General features: G+C 37.3%; 1 long non-coding RNA gene across 1 annotated transcript; it reads left to right on the top strand.

The window, feature by feature from the left end:
- The first annotated feature begins 465 nt into the window (after positions 1 to 465).
- Positions 466 to 3,097, top strand: LOC143890829 (uncharacterized). Its single transcript, XR_013255261.1, has 4 exons — positions 466 to 663; positions 865 to 1,002; positions 2,416 to 2,725; positions 3,026 to 3,097. It is a non-coding gene; the product is annotated as an uncharacterized LOC143890829 (long non-coding RNA).
- The last annotated feature ends 1,316 nt before the right edge of the window (positions 3,098 to 4,413 follow it).

Here is a 4,413-nt window from a genome sequence, read left to right as displayed (position 1 = left end):
CTAAGAACTATTAAGATACAAATTATTGGGGGAGATTTTTGGGTCTGAGTAACTAAATTAGTGATCCGTTGAAATATGACCTGGCCCGGCCCAACCAATCAAAATTGGGCCGGGCTGGGTTAACCTGCGGGTGCCCGTAAAAACCCAAATGATCAAGATTTTATATGGTGTAAGCCCTTATAGTCTCGTATTTTTCAAAAAGTACTGTACGGACCACCTCCTAGGATGATCTAAACCGTCCATGTGATGGAACACAACGTAAATAGGTTGTGCCCCCAAAATCATTTCCATAGGATGAACCTAGACATCCGATCCGTAGAGGTCTCTATAAATAATAATATTCAATTCCTCCTTAGATCAGAGGGCTAGGATCATCCTATGGAAATGATATTTTGAGCGCAACCTATTTACGTTATGGCCCATCACATGGACGATTTGGATCATCCTTACAGTGTGGGAAAAAAAAAAAAAAAAACTGGTTGACCCCCTAGGTCCACCCGGCCCATACGGGTGGAGTCTTGGTTCACAAAATAGTGACCCGTAAGATTCTGGGTCAATTGTGACCCGGCCCGTACAACGTCTCTCTCTATCTCTCTGGTTTGATTCATCTACCTACTTAGAACTGGAGAATCCAAGTCGAAAAAAATATATATATATCCTCCGGTAAGTTCATCTTTTTCCATTTTTCCTTTTTGGGTTTGTAAACCTTTATCTACTCTACCCATAGGTTTGATTCAATGACTTCCCAACTAACAAAATCCCTAATTTCAGGGATTGGTATTTTTTATATTGGACCTCAGTTTTGCATCAAAAAATAGAGATTATATAATCTGTCTTTGGTTGGTTGTGAATTTTCGTTTTCAGGGTTTAGAGTTGGGATTAAAATTTCAGCTTCGTAGTCTTTAGGTTTAAACTTCTAAATGTCAGAATTTTGGAGCAAAACTTTGTTCTTCACTTACCATCCATTTCCAATTGCCTACTGGGTTGATTCTGGCTCATCAGGTAAACTTTATTTCTTTTTTCATTTGAATTTGGTGCACATTTTGGAGTTATTTTTTTTAGAGAAAAATTGGTTTTGGGTTTAACTCTGGTTTCCTGCTGTTAAGAGCTTACAGTTTAGTCTGATTTGATTTAAAGGCTATTCCACTTGAATCAAACATATGAGTAATTGGGAGTTTCTTAGAAGAATGAATATATTTGTCTCTGTTTCAAGCTTGCACTTGGTACATGGCTAATGTACATATTTGTCTATGTGAATCGACTTTTGTACACATTAAAAGATCTTTCAATAAGACATGTTTAAGCATTTCTTCTTGAAAGGGCTCACTGATTCCATGCTTTCCAACATTAGATCTTACCCTCTCCTCCAATAGTATCCATAATCATTGTATATTGTCCCATAGTTATTAGCAGTTTTCATGGACTTTTAGGGTCCAAAGTGTCTAGCAGTCACTACCCACTAATTTGAAAGTGAGAAAGACACTTCAGCAGGTTTGGCAAATATAAGTTCTCCAATTTTCAGGTCCAAAGTCGGAATATCACATGATGACCAAACTTGGCTTTAGCAAAACTCAGCTTCAAAGGTTAAAATGACATCTAAATGTGAGAGGTCTTGCAAATAAAGCCATTTATCATTTATAATTTAGCCTCGATGAGGTAGTGTAAGTATCAATTGGGACTTGTTAATTCAAGATAAAACATTGTCTAAAAGTCAGGCCTGAAAGGGAATTAAACAGAATTGGAACTTCTTGCCTAAAACCAAAATTGTGGTCTCCTTTGTAACTATTTCAGTAGCAAATTATTCTCAAGGCTCAATGTCCTTTGAATCTGAAACATTGCAGTTTTAGCTTCATGGAGATATTGGCTTTCTTCCAGGTTCATCATTTAAGAAAGGAACAGCCACATGTACAATCGAATTCCAAACTATGTTCTCTATTCCAGAATCGTATGGGCAGTCCCTTCATGCTAGTTTATATCTAGGCCTAAATAATTGAGCCAAATTCTTCTCTTTCAGAAGTTGTTGTTTGGAGCATATCCACCCACCGTTTCTAAATTTAATTTTTGCAGGAAGAACTATCTGGGTGTTCCAAAATCTGCTCTAAAGAGCTTCACCAAACATTAGATTTTTCATTTTCTAAGGAATGTTATTTCCATGAAAATAAAAACCCTAGAACCAAATATGCCCATAACAAGCAGGGGACTTGAACCAATTATTGAAATAATTAATACCCTTATCAATGGCATGTGCCATGTTGTGAAGCTTGAAATCCTGAGTAAACCATTTGCTGAGAATATCAATAGCCTCAATCTATAATGATATCCCTAAAATCCAAGTAAGTTTTTCCTCAATAAATGTTATTCCTGCAATCCAAACTGGGGCCAAGCTTCCGAGGTTTTTTACTCTCTCTCTCTCAGATTCAGGTTGAGGTGCAGGCAAGCTGAAGGCAAGGATCCCTTTACCAGGAAATCGAATCAAAGACAGAGAAATTAATGGAAGAAATCTCGTCCTCCAACTCCAAGACTGAGGATCCAATAGGGGGTGGTTACAGTAGCAATAGTGTGAAGAAGGCTCGGTTACAGTCCATGCTTTCTGCCCTTCTCGATGACCCCGTCCTCGCCGACGTCCCCAAGAAACCAACTCTCGCCGATGTCGATACTTTAATCAGCTTTGAAATGGGTAGCGCCATGAAATTATCTGTCCTTAAGATGGACAGCACTTCCTTTGGTACCACATTTCTCTCCTTTTGTGGCTTTTCCATGAGATAATGTTTTTGGGTTTTGTCTCTTTAATCATACTCATCTTGTTAGATTGTAACCGACTCTATTTTCATCTCTATTTTAAGAGAGATATTGTTTCTGGGCTTTATCTCTTTCATCGTATTTCTTTAAATTTCAGTCTAATATAATTTCCCCTCTTTTTGAATCTGGTTTTTTTTTCTTTCTCTAATTGTATCTTATCATGTTAAATTTTAATCTAGCCATGAAGCAGCAGCAGAAACTGATGCAATTTCATTTATTTTTTAAGAAGTCACAGTGTTGAACTCTGCTACGGTGAAGGATTTGAAGCTAGCAATTAAGAAGAAAACGAACGAGATGGGAGCATCTCTGTTGCGGAAGCTTTCCTGTTTGTATACTTTGGATTTTGGGTTCATAAAATTGATCTGAACTCTGAACAAATGATGTATAACTCCTGAAAATTTTAAGGTATATTATAACCCTGGCGCAACGGTAAAGTTGATTCATTGTAACCTGGTGGTCACGGGTTTGAGTCACGGAAACAGCCTCTCTGTAAAGCAGGGTTAACGCTGCGTACATCTAGCCCTCCCCAGACCCCGCAATGGCGGGAGCCTCATGCACTGGGCCGCCGTTAATCATAACCCTGGATGTTAACTTACCACGTCGGTCTTGATGTAGTTGTGTTTACATGTTTAAAAATAGCCCACTTTCTTACTCTTATTCTAACAAATATGGTGATTATTATAGATACTTCTGTATTAACTATTAAGCAAAGAGTGATGTAATTATTATTCTTTTTTCTTGTTTAGTTCGGAGTTGTTCACTGATAGTCATTGGATCGGAAGTGATTGTGTAGGAATTGTGGTTATTAACACATGGCATTACCAATGTCTACTTCTGTTGGCATTTCCACAGTTAAAACCAGTTGAGCACTATAGGATAATTTGGGGAACAAATATCCACATATATGTGTACTTGCCTTTATATTAAACAGTAATGATGTGTAAGTTACTTCTCAATCACACCTATTAAGAAATGTGAATCATTGTACTTGTTAAACGAAGCCTGAGAAGTTTCAAGTTTGAATTCTTACAAGTATATCACTGCATGAGGAATGGTGTTGAAGCTTATGAAAGTAGTTATAACAATTTCTATTGAAGATTTCTTCAAATTGAAATTTTTCTCTTCTGAAATTATTGGTTATGATTGAAATATTATTTCCTTCTACAGTTGTTAGTATCTTTTGTTCCATACAATGATGAGGTTATAAAGGTATGTGATTAGAAGTAACAGTGGACCTCGTGCTTTGCAGGAGGCATGTCTGGGCAAATTTTTGTCTTGCTCACCATAATGAGAAGCTCATTGACGACAACCATGTGCTTCAGGATTTTGGCATACGTAACAACTCTCAGGTATTTCAATTATTTTGGTGCACATAGATACTATATGTTTTCAATAGTATATACTCTGCTAATAAACATTAAGGGCCCATTTGGATATCTCATATTTTGTATTTGGATTTGGAATTGAGTTTTGAATACAGAATGAATAGATTTGCCCGCTCATGTTGAGGGAGACAGAGAGGGAATGGGGTACTTCCTACTGGAGGGGAGAGGTTGAGGAGCTAAGAGGGTGAAGGAAATTGCCAGATCTATGGATTTCCAATTACTTATTTCC

The sequence above is a fragment of the Tasmannia lanceolata genome, unplaced genomic scaffold, assembly GCF_043159265.1.
Source record: "Tasmannia lanceolata isolate RefF3 unplaced genomic scaffold, GAP_Taslan_0.1 ptg000013l, whole genome shotgun sequence".
NCBI lineage: Eukaryota > Viridiplantae > Streptophyta > Magnoliopsida > Canellales > Winteraceae > Tasmannia > Tasmannia lanceolata.
This window is presented reverse-complemented; position numbering and strand designations above follow the sequence as displayed.